Source organism: Emydura macquarii, unplaced genomic scaffold (genome assembly GCF_026122565.2).
Source record: "Emydura macquarii macquarii isolate MOO-44397 ecotype Brisbane River unplaced genomic scaffold, CSIRO-AGI_Emac_v2 contig_2863, whole genome shotgun sequence".
NCBI lineage: Eukaryota > Metazoa > Chordata > Testudines > Chelidae > Emydura > Emydura macquarii.
Window position 1 is genome coordinate 1,288,707 of NW_027133000.1, and position 19,881 is coordinate 1,308,587.

The 19,881-nt window shown below is 39.4% G+C and overlaps 1 protein-coding gene across 1 annotated transcript in view; it reads left to right on the forward strand.

The window, feature by feature from the left end:
- Window positions 1-244: 244 nt before the first annotated feature.
- The window catches only part of TET2 (tet methylcytosine dioxygenase 2), an 80,328-nt gene continuing 60,691 nt past the window's right edge, over window positions 245-19,881 (forward strand). Inside the window, exon 1 of the mRNA XM_067568267.1 lies at window positions 245-482. The gene's annotated coding sequence lies outside the window, so the exon portion shown is untranslated. The remainder of the gene's footprint in view (window positions 483-19,881) is intronic.

The window sequence follows — 19,881 nt, forward strand, 5'->3', positions numbered from 1 at the left end:
ATCCAGGCCCTTCTCGTTTTGGACTCCACTCCATAGCTTCAGGGCAGCCCTGTCCTGGCCCGCTCGTCCATTGATCAGCCCCCCAAACATTGCCAGGCTTTGTGTGGGAAGGAAGGGAAGGGAAGGGAAGGGAGCCGCCTCGCTCAGTGAGGGATGTAGCGCGCGGCCGAGCCAGCCAGGAGGTGCAGCAGAGCCGAGCCGAGCCGAGCCGCTGGGGCTGCAGAAGCACCCGCGGCGCGGCCGAGCCCGTTCACATGCGAGTCACGCCCGCTGCCGGGAGCCGCAGAACAGCGACACCGGGGCTTCACCCAGGGCTGAGCACAGACGTCAAAGGGGCCCTTATGAATATTGATGCGGAGGCTCGGGCTGCTGCTGTGCTAAAGGAGGCAGAAGGAAGCAAGATGGCTGCTCTTTAGGATTGGTTAGCCAGGGGAGCGGGCTACGTGTGCCGGATCGCTGCAAGGCGGAGGGACGAGCCAGAGGTCAGAGCGGTTCTCTCGGAGCGCAGCGGAGCGCCCCGCCACTCTCCCTTCCCTGCAGCTGGGCTTAGCCGAGGCGCTCGCCGCCGGGGGGCTGCAGCCCGTGCTACAAGTAGAGAGAAAGTGGGGGGGGGAACGGACGAATTTTACTCCAGCTTCTCCAACATGGCTGACAAATAAGAGTTTTTAAAAATGTTTTTAAAAGCCAGCGGGGCCGGGCAGCTTTCCTCCGCCGGGCTGGGCTGCTTCTCTCCCCCCCCCCCGCCTCAACTTTGCTTTTCAGCTCTTCTCAGCGCCTAGGGCTGGCTGGGGTGGGTTGTTTTTGTTTAAATATTATTATTCTTAGTAACGCAAGGAAGCGTGGATCGCTGCTTTTATTTATTTTTTAAAGACTTCATGCTGATTCCGCTGATCAGTGGCTGCTGGTGGGGTTGTCACACTTCCCTCGCCCCCCGCCCCGGGCCGGGGGTTTCCTCCTTTCCCTGCTCCGTGTCTGTCACTGGGTTTTATTGTGTTCTTTAAAGAGCCCCGGGAGGTGCTTTAAACCGGCGGTGGATTTCTGGGTCCCGTCCCCCCGCTTCAGGTGGATTCCCCCCTTCCCACCCCCCGATTGAATGAGAGAGCTGGGGGGAATTGTCTGCATCTCGCTTTTATCTATTGTTTGATTTAGTGCAAAAGGGGGTGTTATGGGGGAAGCTGGGGAGAGGAATAGTTTCTTGGGACCGAAAACTCTTTTCTTGCTGCTAAAGATAGATCTGGTGCTTACAGCCTGGGCATGCTGGCCGGTTTTGGGGGGAACAGCTACGAGAGAATTTGGACGTGGAAAGTCCGGTTTCTGGCTTTGTGCTTCTCATGAATCAGCTTTCATTTGGTTTGCCGATGAGTGACAGGCAGACACAAAGGCAGGCACAGTCAAAGGGGGAGAAGAAGGGGGGGGAGGAGGATTGGGGAGTTTGAGGACTACAAGGTCAGAGGCACTGAAGGAAATAAAACCCAATCTTAGGGGGAAAAGAGAAAAGGAGAGGAGAGGTTGTAGCAAGGCCTTCCTTTTTCTTTGCGAGCTGCAACACACTTTGTCATCCTTGTTAAATCCTGTGATCTGGGCCACTTGCACAGTGTGACTAAGAAAAAAAGCTTTATTATGCACCTTTTAAAAATGCCTTTCAGGCCTGTACCTACAGTCTGATAGAAAAAAATCCAAAACACGTGTCAGGTCTGAAAAGCATCACCATAGCCTGATGTGTTTATATTAGCATTTTAAAACCATTCCTCCAGCCACTAGCAGTCATTTTCATACCCTGGGTAATAGACTTTTTTTTTTTTGCTTGATGTTCTATTCTTGGAAATTCAGCTAGCCCTTTTTCTGTTTAGCAATTTTCCTTTTCAAAGTGTGAAGTGGGGGAGAAAAGTGATGTGGTTTAGTATCTGCCTTCCACGGAAATGTTTCAATCAAAGGTCTCATTATGAGATTTTTCCATGATGGAGAGTATGCAAATGCACACTATGATAGCACTACATGATAAGCAACTGAGAAAAGGAACAGTGAATGGGAGTGTGGCTGTGTAATTTATCTTAAAACCAGAAATTTAGGAATTTCAGAGCCGAGGAGTCGTTATCCTCAGTAAAAGCAGGTGAGTGGGTGGTGTTTATTGGCTAATGAGGCCATTACATTTGCATTTTAATGACAAGTTGACTTACTGCAATGGAGGGGATAACAACATGTATATTCATTTGTGTATTTGCATGTGTATTCCATGATGGCACTTTCAGTGGAGGCTGTGAATTGCAAAATAGGGGATGTTTGTAAAAGAAATTCAACAGAGAGGTGTTAACAGTCAAGAGTCATGAATAAGCTTCAGTTAAAAGGTGATGTGGCTGATCAAAAGGTGAAGAAACCCACACCACAAAGCATACATAACCCTTTTAAATTACACCCCCAAAATTATTTGTTGAACACTGCACTTGTAAATCATTCTTCTACTTATCTTTGAGTTAGGCAAATTTGTTTTAAACAGTGAGTGTCCATCACATGAGCTGCTTTCGCAGATTAAAGGGACACCTTACTCGTGTCTCCAGAAGATAAGCATAGTTCATTGTAAGTAGCCATAAGGCGTGGCCAATGATAGTTTTATTTTTTTAAATGGGTACTTCCCCATATTTCTCAACACTTAAATAACACACTCCACCCAATAAATAAATAAAAGGTAGAACCCATTTTGTTTATACATTACTCTTTGTAAATCACTTTGCAAGTAAAGTTCCATGAGTTACAGCAATCAATTAATAGTTGAATAAACCATCTTATGTCATAAAGATACACTTCGTTTCAGCTCTTCATCTCTCAGACCTGTAGTATTTTAATACGCTTGCTACTCTCCTTGCAAGCTTTTTACCATTGTAGATTATTTCCCTTCCCTTTTAGGTAACTAAAGCATCTAATTTTCAAAAGGATTACACGAAATTAAACATTAATATCCATAGAATCTTGATAAATCTGAGTTGAGCCACTTGGATTTATTTCTACTCTTTCAAGCAAATAAAGTTTTTCTCATTATGTTGTGTAGTCCATTATATTTTGATAACACGCACAAGTACTATTTACGTGTATCATAGTTTTTGTTGTTAGCACTTTGTTACCTTTTACTTTCTCTGTAGGAAAGTAACAATTTGGAACCAAAATAGTCCACCAATGGGCAATACATTCACTCTCTTCCCCAGTTGCTCAGGAAATATAATGTAGTAACAAAGAAATCCTCTCAGAGAAGTCCATGTTTAAATCCAGTAGGTAGGGTGGGGAAATTTAGTGGTTAGCTTGTTAATTAGATCTCTATTTTCTCATTCTTCGTTGCATCTGAACAATATTTAAATGGAAAACATTATTTTGTTTGGAGAAGAGTTCCTCAGAAATTATCTCAGTGGTTCCAAGGACCTCTGAGATTAGTTGTGTGTGTTGCCCTTTTTGGAATCTTTCACATACGGAAGAGTTAATAAATATTCGCAGGGAGGGAAGGGAGACATTTTTGTTACTTAAATTCATAAACCGGCCAAATTGTTGTTAGTAGTAAGGCTTTTTAACTAGGACTTTGGCATTGTGTTGGTTCCTGGCCCGGAGCCATGGTGACTGGTATTGTTTTGGTATAGTGCGCATGGTCCTAGACTTTGGCATGTAAACATTGTTTAAAGAACAAGGAACATGTGCCTGGCGAGGAGTTGTTATGACGGACAGATTTCCAAGGTCTCTCATTGTCACTGGTACTGTATTAAGTAACAGAAATAGATGGCCATAAATGTCTGGTTTCAGTGTGCAGACTTGGGGCACTTTCAGAATTACTCTCCTACCCCCAGAGCTGGAATTTTTAGCTGCCATAACTAGAGAGGGCCATTTTCACTTCATCTGAGCAGTCATCATAAGACTTACTACAGCTCCTTCTTTCACTCCTGGGACTCCCCCCCCCCCCCCACTTGATCATTTGCAAATATTAATGACATCTAAATGGTCCTAAAAACAAAGCATGTTTCAAAATAAAATGTGTTCAGATTTCCAATTCATGTTTTACTGGTAGTGCTAATGTTACCAAAACATTCTGGGAGCTATGGGGAAATGTTTCATGTTGGAGTTCTTCTAAATTGCTTTTGTTTAAATGACAGTAGAGTGGTTTTCTAATAGAGTGGTTTTCTAATAGAGTACCTAACTAGTAACTTTAAATAATTTGTTCAGTTAAACGTTAAGTGGTACACTTTTTTTTTTGTTTTTATAAAAAGCAAAGAGGATCCCTTATTAAGGCACCTATTTTTCAAGTTAAAACTTTGGATGAGCTCAAATTCTGGCTTATCAAACTAACCTCTTCCGCACTCGCTTGACTGCTACACAGTAGCTCTAAGTGTGGTAGTAGCATCAGCAAAGCCAGCAACAGCAAAAATTCTTGCCAGCTAGCTTTACAATTGGAGCCCTAAAGTGTATAAAGTTGCCAAGTTTCAAGTAAAGTTGGTGGTTATCTTGAAAACTGTGCTGGAGAACACAACCACAAGCCATTTTGCCAAATGTAGTAGTCCAGTTCTCAGATTATTGTCAAGGCACTCTGCCAGCAGTGAGTGTTGTGACATCATTTAGAAAGGCTATGTGCTTGATCCGCTGATTCTGAAAGGGAGTGGGATGTATTATGATTCAAAAGGGAAGGGGAAAAAAGACTGTAGTCTGAACCAGAGATAAAGCATATGACTACATCATGGCTGGAAGCCAAATAGGAATTATGTGCATCAATCATTTCCAGCATTATTCTGATCCTGTACAGTATGTTACAGCAAACACTCACCTATCCATTTAACTGACTTCTGGAAAAAATGTCCTTTTACACACTAAAAGAGTTTGGTGAGAACTGAACAAACTATCATGGCTTGATTTAGTATGTTTTTCAGATGATCAGTGAATGTATATTTAACTTGCCTACTATGCCACAGACACAAAGAATTAGAAATAGAAAGTACCATGAGTAATGGTCTTCTCAGTGGTGGTTGAGGGATGGGGAGGGAAGATAGTCATCTTTCTGGCATCCTATCATCTGTGTTAAGTCAATTACCATAGTCCCAGGGAATTGCTCAATGCATACAGACATCTGAGATCAAGTAACAAAACTGTGAACTTGAAATATCAACTGGGCTAATCCCAAGGGTAATCAATGACCCGCTGACTAGAAGTAAAGGGTTGTTCGGTTTCAAATATTGGATGTGTGTCTTGTGGTATGAGGGTGGACAAGGGAAGGACGGTAGAGGAAATAAAAGTTTCTTAAAGTTTTGATTGATATTTCAAGACCTTCCAAATGACCTGAACTTTGTTTTTAAGGTGGAAGAGAAGAGAGGTTCATTTTTAAAAATTGCACTGACTTAATAGAAGAGAAAGAAAGCCTAACCAATCACTCATAATGAAGAATTTTAAACTCTAAACCCGAGAAATGCACTAAAGATGTGTGATGCTTTAAAGCCCCCTTTAACAACACAGACTTGGGTGTTCAACATCGAGATTTGTTCATTTCAGAGTCTGGCATATACTTCTTTCCATGCATCTTCCAAAAACTTTTCAAAAGAGACCCAGAAGTCTATCTGGGTTGATAAGTGTTCTGTGGGGTTGTGAATTCTGGGTTAAAAATTCAGATGCTCTGTTGTAGCAGTGTGTAGAATGACTATCAAAGCAAAGCCCAGTCTTGGCCTCCTTCCCTCATGAGATAGTACTTACTCATGCAAGAAGCCCCAGCAAAGTCAGACACGAGTAATGGTTTGCAGGATTGAGCTTTCAGCTTGGTCTGATATATAAAGAAAATCATTTAATTTCCACTGCCATGCAGCGTAACAGGTCAGTCATATGCTCAAGTTTAGCAGGAAATTAAAATTAAGCACTTTAAATGGTATTTCATAGTTTTCAGAAGAGTATTTGTGTGTGCTTTAAGAAAGCATCTCCACATATTGATACGATAGAAACGTAATTTGTGAAAGATGTATTTACTTCATAGACTTTGCTGAACAAAAAAGAGATGAGTAAAACTTCCACAATGAGACATAAGTTAATGTTTTCCCAGTTCTTCACTGCAGTGTCTACACCGCCACTTATTGGAAAATCTTTTTGGGATTTTTATGATCAAAAGCATACTTTGCACGTGAGGGTAGTGAGAATGGCACTTTGCTTTTGGGTGAGAATACCTCAGAGATGCTTAGCTAAAAGAGTGAGCCAGGGAGATTGAGTTTACAAAAAGCCTATTGTGCATAAGAAGAATATTCTGAGCTCTTCTTGTGTGAGGTAATGAATAAGTGAGGATGTGAGTGGGTTAGATAACTTTACAAAGTGGACTTTAAGGAGAGCAACAAGACAGTTTTCCACACATGCAGGTCAGCCATTTTAGCGTTTTCTAAATAATTAGAATGATGTAATCTACTTGTAAGGAGAAGTGTCTGTCTTGTACAATACCACTACTAAGCTTGCATAAATTTTAGAAACCATGAGAGCGTGAGACCTTGAAAACTTGTGCTTCACCAAAGAAAAATCCTAGCGGACTCTTCAAGTTTAAACATGAATTTTTCATTGGCATGTAAGGGTAGGATAATTACCTAAACATGTCTATGTATTCTTTACTGTGCACATGAAACACACTATACTTACTATTACATTTCGGTTCTTAAGATTAAAATGACTTGGCTCTTTATAATGCTTAAGCACTCGGAGTTCTCTCTGTCTTCTAACTGTTCTGTCTTGAAATTCTGTAAGTAGCATAATATTGGAAACTGATTTGGTTTCATTGCAATGACACCGATGCCACAGCTTATTAAGTGGGTAAATGTTTAAAGTCAGGATGATGACTCTCCATGTGGTTGTGTGCACATGGTTATAGTGTTTACAAACACTATCCCAGAATTCCTAGTAAATGCCCTGAAATAGTCAGTCAGTGCAGACAAGAGGCATAAGAATTACGTTGCTCCTAACAGGGAAATAATGATTGTGAATTTTGGATCTGCCAGGGTCCGAGGGGGAAAAAAAATGCAATAGGTTGGTTTTGGCCAAATCTTCTGCATTTGTGTTACATTAGAGACTATGATTTCCTTTGTCAAATAATGCTTTTCCCCCCCTCCCCCCCTTGTTCTGATTGTATTCAAGCAATGCAAGCAGACTTACTTGGGGTTGACTGGTTCAGGTATAGGTTCAGGTTCAGGAGCGGTTAAAGAAATGCTGTAAAGGGGTGAGAGTTGGGGCTGCTTTTTTTTTCCCCTTTCCTCTTCTTTGAAGATTCCATCACCAGAAGCTTTCACCACAAACTGCTCTTAACAATTTACTGTGGGATCCTTGTATTGTAATTTTCTTCCTTAATTGGGAATGACTTATTCCCCTTGAATACTGGAACAATCCCATCTTTAAAGAACAAAAATGAAATCCTGAATCATACTAACTTTATAGATCAATTTTTGGAAGGATTTATTACTTAATGAGACATGTTGACACACACAGAGGCGTTATTGTTGCGAAAGCAAATACCACTGTAAGGGAAGTTTCAGTTCTCAGTTAAGCATAAGAAGCTCTATAGACATCTCCCTATTTACCCAACCAAAAGAACAATGCCTTCAATCTGCTTAAAAAGGAGGTGGTAGTTATTTTGTTGGTTTGCCAGGATGATTGCAGAAAGAGCAAATAAAAATAAATCTGTTGGAAGCACCCCAACTGACAATATAGTTCATACTTCACTGTGAATTTGACAAAAAGTTGCCAAACAGGTTATGGTGTAAACTATTATTCAGCCTGAAAACATTAGCTCCAGCTTCAAGCAGGGTTTCAGTCTTTGCTGGCTGATAAAACTCTAAATTCTTTATAACCACTTTCTACACGCAAGTACTTATTGCATGCTTTGGGAAATGAATATAGGGTATGTGGGTTTTTTTTTTCTTGTGGACAGGAAAGCAATTGATGCTTTAACCTACAAGCAGCAGGATCCTTCTTCATATTTTGATTTCGTCCAAATGAGTCTGGATTTTGCTGTCATAAAACAAACTGTTTAATAATCCACATGCAGTGTTGTATGCATTTCTGCTGCTATTTAGTGGCATAGCCTAATTTGTTTCATGTTACTTCCATCTTGTGTTAATTTAATTACAGTGGTTGTGCTTTACCATTACATACTCATGGGTTCTTTTTGATCTATTACTTCATTTCCTTGGTGCAGTTGTCTGCATAGCATCCAACTTCTGATTCTGTTTCATTCAAACGTTTCACATGGGTGAAGAGGGGCTCGTCTTGTTTTCTTTTTGGAGTTTTTCTTGAGCCAAGATTAGTTTTGCAGCAGATGAGTAAAAAAATAAGGAAGACAGGAGTAAAGATTATGGAGGAGGGCAGATGTTAGAAAATGGCACTTCTGAGTTTGCGTTGCCTTTTTATTCCACCTCTTGGGCCACTGGTGCCGATACAGAGAGAGGCAAAACAGTATGCAGTGTTAATATTGGTCCTGATCTTGGTATTAGATGGCATTGCCCTTGACTTTAAGGCCTAATCCAGTATCAGTATTGCTTGTGTTCTTTCTCTAGTTAGCTCTAGAGGCAGCAACTGTTCCTGCATCACACCACGCTTTCTTACTCTTGCTGCTACTACTTTTTTAATCTTTGTTTAATCTGTGTGTTCTTTCAGTACTCTTTCATTTTTATTTGAAGTCTTATACTTTGAAGTTATACAATTTTTATACTTGCCAAAGCACACAAAACTCCTTCAGCAGTTATGTAAGCAAAAAGAAAAGAATGACTGCATATTTCTTCTTGTATAAAAATGGCTTTACTGCCTTTTGTGTGGCAATGACTACTGTAAGGAAAATGTTTAGTTGTTGCACTAAATCCATAAATTGCTTCCCCTTCTCCCCCCAAAAGGTCACAGAATAGTGACTGCCCGTAAGTATAAAATCCATGAAGAATTTAGAGTAAATGCACTTCCACTCTTGAAAGGAAACCTGCAACAGATAAAAATAAATTGGGCTTTGTCTTTCCCTTGGTCCTTTTTGGTATATTAAAGAAGGCCTGAAAATATTTCTTTAAATTAACTAAGGTTTGGTTTTGTTGTGTTTTGGGGTTGTTGTTTTTTTTTTTAATATAAGAAATTCAGATCTTATCTGTCCAGAAAGCTTGAGGAGTTATTGAAATGACAACATCACAAAAGTCAAGAGAGTGAAAGCTGACCAATTGAAAGGGAAAGGGATTATAAATTAGGTTGTTTTTAACACCTATTTAACTTGTATGACTCAGACATTTTGAGGAAAGGAAGACTGAGTTAAATATTCAGCACTCCGCCCATTAAATTGATGTGTGCGAGCACACACTGCATTTCCTCTAGTCTGAGGCATCCAAGAGGTGGTCCACCAAAACCAGGAAAGATCAGACTTGCATTTGTCCTCTTTTCCCACTTTAGAAATATTGCAGGCCACCACACATCCTTTAAGTGAAAAGTTTTTCCTTTAATTGTGCCCTTTTTTATTTGCACTCCACCTTTGTTGTAGTAAGAAAGATTGGGGTTTGGGAAGGGAATGGGGAAGAAGAGCAAATCAACTGCATAACCTAAAGATGTCCATATAATTGGAAGGGACACCTTCAACTTAATCATGCTCCTTTCTGAATGTTTTCTGCCTACAATTGCTACGAGTCACACCTGAGAACTGTAACAGAAAGAGACTGGAGGGAAAAGTGTATTTTTTTTCCAGTTTTGCATTTGTCAGCACTTTATGGCAGTTCTGCTTTCTCCTTTGTATAGCGAGCTAGGCCGTGATCCTGCAAATTGCTCTGTGCTAGCAAACATGGTGCTTGCACAAACCCCACTGACTTCACAGGGGTTCCACAGGGACAAAAGGGCCTGTGCACGCAGAGCAGCTTGGAGAATTGAGGCATTATATAGTCAAGGTCCTGTGGTTTTTCAGCAATGGGGGCGGGGGAGAAAAATGTTGTATTTTTTTTTTTTTTTTTAAACCAAAAATAAGTAAAAATGTAGATGTTAAACCAAAGAAAGGGGCAGAAGAACTCAGAGGCAGGTGTAGTACCTGAAATTACTGGTAATAGTTTTAAAAATTGACTAGATTTCAAGTTAATGATTTCCCTTTAAAAATATACCCTGTAACAACTGGGGATTGGGAAGAAACTTTCCCTCTGAACAAGATGGTCTATAACTGCAGTTGTTTGCAGCTTTTTTAAATCTTCTTCTGAAGCATCTGGTACAGAATACTAAAGGGCCAGAGATCAGATGGATCACTAGTCTAGTTTGGTATGGCAATCCTGCTATTCTTAAAAATAAGCAGACTGGATAGTGAATGATTTATTATTTGTATTATAGTAGCACCTTGGGCTCCGATCAAGGACCGGGCTCACAGATTTACAAACATAAAATAAGGCAGTCCTTATCCTACTTAATACAACCAAGTAGCTTGTCAAAAAAATAAGATGATGGTAGTGAAACATGGTAAAAGTGGTAGCTTGCTTTTAGAAGCTAACAGCAGAAGCATTACTACAGAGGGAGATTCAGAAAATCCTTTTCTTGAATATTTTCCAGAAAAATAAAGCAAAATGACTTGATATTTGTAATACAGGAGGCCTAGAAATCCCAAACAACGTTACAAAAGAAAATTTCTGCCTTAAAATTCTAATATTATGAATAGACAAGACAGACAGACAAAAGGTGGGAGGAAGGGATACAATTTATAGCAGGCCCTCTGAAGCCAGTGAGAGTCTTTCCATTCACTTCAGTAGTCTTTGAATCAAACCCTAAATGGTTTAACCCAACTACACACGGGAAGTTTGTGGCAGAGAGGGAACGGAACCCACATCTCCTGAGTCCCAGTGCCTTCACCCTCCTTCCTGTCCAAGCAGACTTTACCAGATAACTGGCTGTTCTTACTAAGATAACAGAAGTAGCAATTTTAAGAAATGGAAACTAGAAGCAGAAACAAATGGCTTTTCACTTATTTCAAAGGCACATTTTTCTGTCCATGAATGAGTACAACCTTCTTTTGTGAACAGTTCTGTGGTTTTAAGCTGGCACCACTCTGAAACAAAATGACGCAGCAAGTTGTTGTTAAATATTATTTTTCATTTGAGGGAGGGGTTGCTAGTGACTATTACTTTGATGGCAAAATAATTAAAACAACCCCTTCAGGTAAGATTTGTGGGGGGGAGGAGAGCAAGAGGAAAGGAAACTATCACAGTTTCAGTGCCCCTACAAGTGCCTCTGCACACCTCTAACAAAAAAGCTCTCACAATGAGCTAATTTGAGTTAAAAATAGCATGTTGTGTCAGCTAATTGCAGTGTATGGGAGAGGCAAGGGTGTGCACAGAAATTTCAATCTCAACAGTTTTGGAGGCGCACATTCTGTGCCCCCAGCAGGGCCTCGGAGAAGCTCTGTGCCTCTCTCCCCCTCCCCCGATTACAGGGTGGGGGCAGTGCCCCAGCTTGTCTCCCCCATGCCCACCCCTGCGTAGAGGGGTGTATAGTGTCATCTCAATGAGCAAAGTACTCTGATAATTCCCATTAACCTTTAATGCCCTAAATCCTCCCATCAAGACAAGCTCTCCCATAGTCTGCAAACTGTTCCCATCAATTTGCTCAAATCTACTATGTCAATGCCATTATGACTTGGCTTATCAATTTTAAGGCCAAGTGGAGCTCATGAACCCTCACACAAATGTCATACTTAGTAGTTGAGGTCATCTCAAAAGAGCAAGTTCCATTTGTTGTCAAAAATGTTCCCTGTTGTAGGAGGTAGAATATACAGACCTGGTTATGAGTGAGAGGAGGGGCCTGTAATACAATCCTAAAAGCACTAATAGCCTTTAAATGTCATCTGTTTTCTCTGAAACCTGAATCACCCACGTAAATTTATCTCTCTCTTAATTCCACTGATCCTTAACACTGATACTTGGCTCTTTCTTTAGTTTTTATTTGGGAGTATCCCTGCTCGGTGTAATCTTGGCTAATCTAATCTGAAAACTTCAGTTTGCAATTCATTTACTGAGAGACTGTACCAGTAATTATGGTATATTCAGTCCCTCATGGTATAGTTAAACTTGAAATGTATTCTACAACAAAATAAAAATGTATCCTGTTTCTTCAGCAGTTAAACAATTTTGTTATAGAGAATGAGTTTGACAGCTATTGCTACAAATCCTGACCAAGGCAATGGTCACTAGAGTATAGGGATTTTTCTTGCCATATTTATGAATCCAATTCTGCTGTCAACACCTTGAGAAAGAGTTGAGAGAAAAAAGCTTGGACTTTTCTCTCTTGCTTCCACAGTTTCTTTTCATTAAGAGTTTTCAAATCCAGCGAGACTCAAGCCACAACGTGGATTGCGCGCACATGGCTGCACTGTTTACAAACATAGTCCCAGAATTTCCATGGGGCTGTTATGTAACAGTCGAGAGGGTGCAATATTTCAAGAGTCAGCGACTTAGCAGAGATTCCCAAAATCCATATTTCCCATCCAGGTTTCCAGTTACTGACAGCCACCATCACAAATTAATGGGCGGACTGATCAGGGTATTTCATGAACAAATTCTGTTTTAATCCCCCTTGTGTTGCGATTAAGTGATATTCGGCACTAGGGTTTAGAATGAGGTCATCTGTGGTGAACCAAAAATAGAAGTTTTATTGCGTGACAACGGAATGGAGTTGGATAGCGCTAGTTAGACTCTCGTGTGATAGGGAGTAAAATTCTTTTCTGCTTGCCACACAGACTACTAGGAATTCCAGTAACATTTACAATTTGCCCAGATTTCAAACACATTTTTAAACCAATGGATACTTTTTCTCATTTCCATTTAATTAGCAAACTTGGGAGTGTTTCCTATTCAGATTCAAGTGATGAGCTTCAGCAAAATGTAAATAGTTTAGAGCTGCTATATTTGACGCCACAGACCCAGTATCGCTAGGAGAGAAATGCCATCCTTTTTGGTTTGTTTTAGCAGGCCATTGGAATATAGAACACAAGAGGTTTAAATAGCTGTGTGCCACTGGATTAAATTGCTTTCTGTAGCCTAGGCAGAAAAGACAAAGCTCTCTTTTTCCCCAGTCACTTAGCTAAAATTGTATTGACTTTTTGCAGCTCTCCTTATGAGTTCATAGTTCAAGGACTCATTTATCTACTGTACCTTGCATTAAGATAACAAGATGTAATTACTCAGGAAAATAAACCAAAAATATTCACATTTTTTGTACTTTTTCCCTTGTTTTGGTTTGGGGTGTGATCTGTTTATCTTTCTTCCTTCCCCTCCCACCCAGCCAGTCTTAAATGGCCTGAGAAGTGCAAACTCAGCAGGGATTGGTAACAGTTTAACTCTTTGTCCTATTCTCAGCTCTCACAGCAAAGGTCAACAGCAAATGAGATTCACAGCTGCACTTGAAACAGAATCACTATAGATTGGCAGGAACAACACTTATTTCCCCCCCTTTTCCTGACCTATTCATTGAAACAGATACAGCACATGGTTAGAGCCAGAAGAAACTTTCTTTGGATGGCTGTAATTGCTAATCTTGTGTTAAGAGGAAATGAAAGACTTGTGACTTTTATTTGTACTGGCCATATCTATAGCTTCTTGCAACTTCTACTGATAAACTGAAATAATTTAGAGGCTAGTTCCTCAAATATCTGAACCTTTGGTCTTAATTTCAGCAGTAGAAAGCAGCAAAATACTACAGCCATGGTATCGGTGTTATCTGTGTCCAAAGTTGAGTTGGGAATTTTGGCTATGTGCCCTTCCAAAGCCATGAATGTTAGAGGGATTTGGGACGGTGATGGGGCGCTGTTTTATGTTTTTCAAAGAGCTGTATTACAGGGACCCACAAGCTCAAATTTGCATTGTCTTTCTGGGAGCAGCAATAAGTACTTCTTATGTTTTAAAGGGAAATAATGAAATACTCAGCCCTGTTAATTTGTTTACATCTGAGGAGGGGGGTCTGTTTTGACACAAACAAATGTAACAAACGCTCATGTGTACTGTATACAAGCAAAAAATCCGCTTTCCCCTTCAAATAACCTTCTGCTCTGCTTCACACGACTTCAATGGGAGTACGCTGAAGAGAGAGTTAGAGAGCTAGTTGGCTTAGTTACATTAGTATTGGCGCCAGGATTTACCTCTCAAGTAGGGAGTTCCAGGTCATTCTGATGCTTCGCCACGTGGCCATGCGCACATGGTTAGAGTGTTTACAAACATGATCCTAGAATTCGTAAGGTCTGTTATGAAACAGCCAGCAAGTGCCGTATCTCGCAAGCTATGGTGACCTGGATTTTGAGTGTTGGTAGGGAATATTAAGATGCCTTTTGTGTAGAAAACACAAACTGGAGAACACGGACATTTGAGCAGATCATTTTGCTTCTGAGGTTGTTTGGAAATATCCCTGCCATCAGAAGAGAATTTTCCACTGTAGACTTAAAATAGCAGGTATTAACTAGTACCAGTGAGTAAGAGTTTCAGCAACTCAGGGATAAAAGTGACTGTGTTCTGAAGCATCATAATTTTGTTTCTTAACCAAACTAACTCAGATAATGTTTTCTAAAAGACACAAAGCAATATAAAGCTACTGCCACATTCTCACTGCATAAAATAAACCAACACTGTGATCTTGTGACCACAGTCTCCCAGTTCCTTTTTATTCCTTACTAAAACATTTCCACAGACATTGTGTGCATATTGTGTAGCAAACTTCCTGCTTGAAAATTCAGTTGTGGAAAGATTAAAAGTCTTAATATTGTGAAGTTATGTACCTGGACACACAGAGAAGAAATACTGCTTGAAGACTCAACTGTACTTTGACAAGAAGCTTTGGGAAAATTGTGCTGTATAGTCACGCTGCCCCAGGAGCAAACCAAGAATCAGATTTAATTTACCAAATTCTCCATAAGCTATTTCAACAACAGTTCACTGACCATTGTGTACATTAAATACGTCATGTCAACTTAAAAAAGCTGTTTAAGTTCCATTAAAACAATAGTCTTGCTAGAAATTAACAGTTCACTAGAAACTGCAAGCAAACCATCAGAAAATTAATTTTTGACAGATTCCATTGTTGGGTTAGGTGATATAGCAAAAAAAATCTCATTTGTGAGAAGATGCTATTTTGTATCTTGAAAAGAGAACCATAAATGTGACTGGTTGCCAGATATAGACAGGCTTTTCCTGAAAAAGCTGCTAAATTAACTGAAAATAATCTACACCCCTTTAATAAATCACTTCCTATTTTCAATTTTGGAATCAAACTATTTAATCCCATCTTTGTAGAAACCAGTTATTTGATAAAGGACTTTCTTCCCCCAGAAGTAGTAAAGTTACCTATTCTGCTTAGTCATAAAAGTATATTAAATAGAATCAGATACAACTGGCTCACACCTTTTTGCATGGTGACTACACTACATGACTCAACTTAATGACTTTATGGTATTTAATAATATAATTCTTCTCTGTTTTGAATATATATGGTCCAGAATGGTTGGCTGTTAACATCAACTGCATGATTATTGTAAGGGTTTGCATTGCCATAAATCAATCATTCTACAAGTGTACACGTATAGGTAGGTACCTTGAAAATAAATTGCTGAGGATCTAGCAAAAAGTTATAACTAAATTAATTTACTTTAAGGGTTACATGATATGCTGTAAATGACTTGGATATATTACTTGTCATGCTGTTACAGATTACTTGGATATATTTGATTAACCCTTCATTCTCTTTAAAAGGACATGGATACTTACAAAAGGTGCCTGACTGAAAGCTCTAGAGAATAAATTTCTTAAGATAGATTCAGTACAAGTTTCCCCACATCACTCTGCCAATATACCTCCAACTCACTACTGGAGGAACCATTTGTAAACATGAGGGTAGTTCATTTTCCATATCTTTTTCCCATTCATTTCAATACTTCACTTCCACGCCTGTTCAGTCCGTGACACCTCTGCTGGGTCTGCCAACATCTGTACCAGCTATGGTGATTTTTTTTATGTTGATGCTTACCAATTCTGAACTAAGCACTAATTCATTTCATATGGGCTATCAAATAGCTGTCAGATAACCACAGCAGAAAAAGAAATGCTCTGTATCCTAAGCCCTGACTTGACACTGAGAGCATCCAGCCTCCCTATTTGGCTAATTTTAAATTGTATTCAATAGGTGAGAACAAAGACATTTGCATTTGTTACTGATGTCTTCTTCCTGATGGGTGTTTTAAGTGTTTTTTACGTTGTATATAGGAGACTAGAAATTAATAGCCCTTTAAAAAGGGAAAACTATTGAAAATGGATAATTCCTGTCTGCATATATCGTGTGTGTATAACCAACCACATAGCACTTAGACTTCATTATGAATCTCTGCAGTTACAGGTGAATATGATGGAAGGCCAAATAGGGTGCTGGTATTAAAGTCCTCTCTTAAATGTAACGGTAGCTTTTCAGTGGGCACATCCTACACTAGAATTCTCATCAAGAGTAATAGTGGAACATCTTTCCAGAAAAGCTGAAAGCATTTTGAAAATGCTCAGAAACTGAAAGACTCAAGGTTGCTTTTTACTTTTTATTAGTGTTAATGACACCTATAGTATTTTGTTTAGGATGGAAGTTGTTCGCACTTACTTATAAGATCCAAATAGGTGGTGAGGTGAACATGCAGACTGTAATTAAAATGTAGTTGTAGTTCATATTTAACTTTGTGTTCTTAAAAAAACACATTTTGATGACACCAGAAATTTTTGGTCACATTTTTCTCATAGTAATTGTCATTGTAAAAGAACATCTTTGAGTTGCTCCATAAAGCAGGTATAATCAAAGATCTGTTACTGCTGATGAATATTAACTTCTTTGCACATGAGATGGGAGGGGTGGGAGAGAGAATGGTGAGATAAGCTTTGCATGGTAAAAGGTAAGTACTGATATTGTGTCAGTTTAGATGTATATCTCAAATTACAGACTCTGTCATGGGTTTGACATCTAGATAAAAAGGTAAAGGAAATCCTGTCTAACAAGTTTAGCAAAAGCCACACCTAAAGTCCAATTATGTCTTCATATACATGGGCACACTTCCTACTGAAGTGAATGAGTTGCACCCAGTTATCTGAAGGCTGTCTTGGAACCTTATTCTAATTTCAGTTACATGTAGAAAATCTGCTGGTTGAAAGTCATGGTGTGGAGAAAGCATTTCTTAACACAATAATAATTATATCTAGGAACAATTCATTTTGGAGCACGCAAGAAGAGAGGACACTAGACAATCATAACCTCCCAGTAGATGGGACCAAAATCCCACAGAAGGGTGAAACAAACTTGAGAGAGACTTATTTACCTCCTAGAGTTTCTACTGATTTCTATCCTGGAGGGAAAGGAATTATTGCCTTGTGGATAGGATAAGAGGCGTAGCCACTAAAACATATGGAGCATAGTGATTCACAAGGAGAAGAAGCTCCTCCATTGATCTAGTAGAGAGCATCATCTCCTCCATGTTGCTCTTTGATTTCCGTTACCCATTGTTCCCTCAACAGAACATAGTTTCCTACCATGTCTACAACCTATTTCCTCTTTCAGTGGAGAGAACAGAGGAGAAATTACACAATGACCCTGATGGAGAGCCCATTCAAATATATGGAAAGACTCCCATAGATGTCAGACAGCTGCAGCAACATTACGTTTTGATGGGTTTTTCTTGCAGTAGTTTGACCGTTCTTGAAGGGAAGGATGCCCCAATCCCTCCAATCCCACAAGAACCGATACAAAAGCATATCAGTTGACCTAATGTGAACATTGCCTATGTATTTGCATGAAGATCTGACCATGTGGAAAATAGGATTTTTTAACTTCAAGGCCTGTGACCTAAGAAACCACAAATTTGATTAGAATCAAACTTGGAAAAGTTCACAGAGGAAGATGCTAATAGTAAGAATTCGTGCTAGTATTGGTGCTAGGACAAATAATGAGAAAGACGGGGTGATTACTGAGTGAGATGGCAAGTTCTGCTGATGAGACACTATATTTAGGTTAGGAGTGCAAGAAACTCCAGAAGCACCTAAGAAGACATCAGACTGCATGAGAACAGATTAAGTCAATGTTGACAAGTACATGGAAGTGTACGTTGGATAAACTTTAAAGTATATGAAACACTGAGTTCTGAATCTGTAATCTGTTTTTTCTGAGACTAAAACTAGACGGTAAATTTCTTGGAGAAAGGACCATGTACTTAAGTCTGTATGAAGCTGAGCACACTGTTGGCACTCAAAACATAATAAAAATAACCTCTCAAGGAAAAAAAATCTAGACAATATTTCAGACAGCTAAATGAAGGCATCTTGCTCAATATTTAGCAATGATCAAAAAACCCAAAGACGTGAGGCTGAGTTAAGCAGGGGTTAGAGTACAATACTGAAATTATCACTGACCTATCTATTAAAAAAAAAAAAAAAAAAACCAACGAGAATCCTGTAGCACCTTAAATACTAACAAATTGCTGCGGGCATAAGCTTTCGTGGGCTGCAATCCACTTCGTCAGATGCATCTGGGTGCAGGTTTCTCATTATTTTTGCCTATACAGACTAACATGGCTGTCCCGCGGAACTTTTGACCTATCTATATATATATCATTGACCTCTACTGGATGGAATTAGAACTGCTTGACTGTGCCAATGGACTTATACTACAAGAGATTTTTCTTTAACAAGTGGCAGAGGCCTGTGCTGTTGGCACAGGAGGATCTGAATTCTATATCCCCCTTGTTGCCATGGAGTTCTGAGCCACCACAGGGAAGCCCTAGATGGCCATGTACCTCATCACTTTGCATACTGTATACAAGTTTGGGTTACATCTCACAAAAGAAAAGAGCAGAAATAGAAAACATCAAGTAAAGGGCAATGAAAGCAACTGGGCGAAGGAAGGAATGATGTAGAAAAATAAGAATAGATACAGTAGGATAGAGGTATATACAGCCAACCAGGCATTTGTGTTTATTCATTCCCATAGTATGGTCTGAGGAAAATGAGGGTGAAATTAAAGGGCAATACATTTTAACTGGATAAAAGGAAATGAATACAAACTAGTGTAATTATAGAAGGAACTGGCTGCCACAGGATATTACTGAGGCAAGTCACTTAGGGTTTTTTTTTGTTTGTTTGTTTTTTTAAAGTAGTGAAAGTAGCAGACATTTACATGGAATAAATGTAACTGGCATTATACTAACTAGGATAAAAGTTATAGGGGTTTTCTGTTTTCATGCTTCAGGATATAAGCAGATCTCTAACTGTAACCAGAATGAAAACAATATTGCTCACTTGGACAGGTACATTACTATGGGACTGTAGACCTTTCTCTGAAGCATACGCATTGTAGCAGACCAGAACTAAATGGATAATTGGTCTTGTTCAGTATGGCATGTCCCTGTGTCCGCAGCCCACAAAATTTTCTCAACTTCAATATTCAGAAGACTACTACTACAAAAAACACAGTAGATAAAACTGATTATTACAGGAAATATAAGAAAATGGACCACCTAACCCGTCAAACTGTATTCTTCATTCATTTGGTGTGTCTAGAAAACTATGCTCAATCTTTAGAGACACAACCTAGCATGGTCATCTAAACCATTATTTCTAAACCAGTGGAACAAACCCTAGATTTTTTTTAACTTTTAAAGGCAACAGACAGCATTTTTTTAAAGAGCAAATTCAAGGAACAGGAAAGCTCTCTCCTCTATCCCTTTGTTTCTAGTTTTAATATTTAATGAACATGTGATATTGTTTTAAAGCTAGTCCTGATGGTCTTGTGAAGTTAATATTTAAAGCAGATGGTTGTAGTGCTTTAATAAGATGGTTTCTATAGAAACACAGCACTATGAAAGCAATACTTTCTGCAGTACATGGTCTCCTCACTAAGTGTATG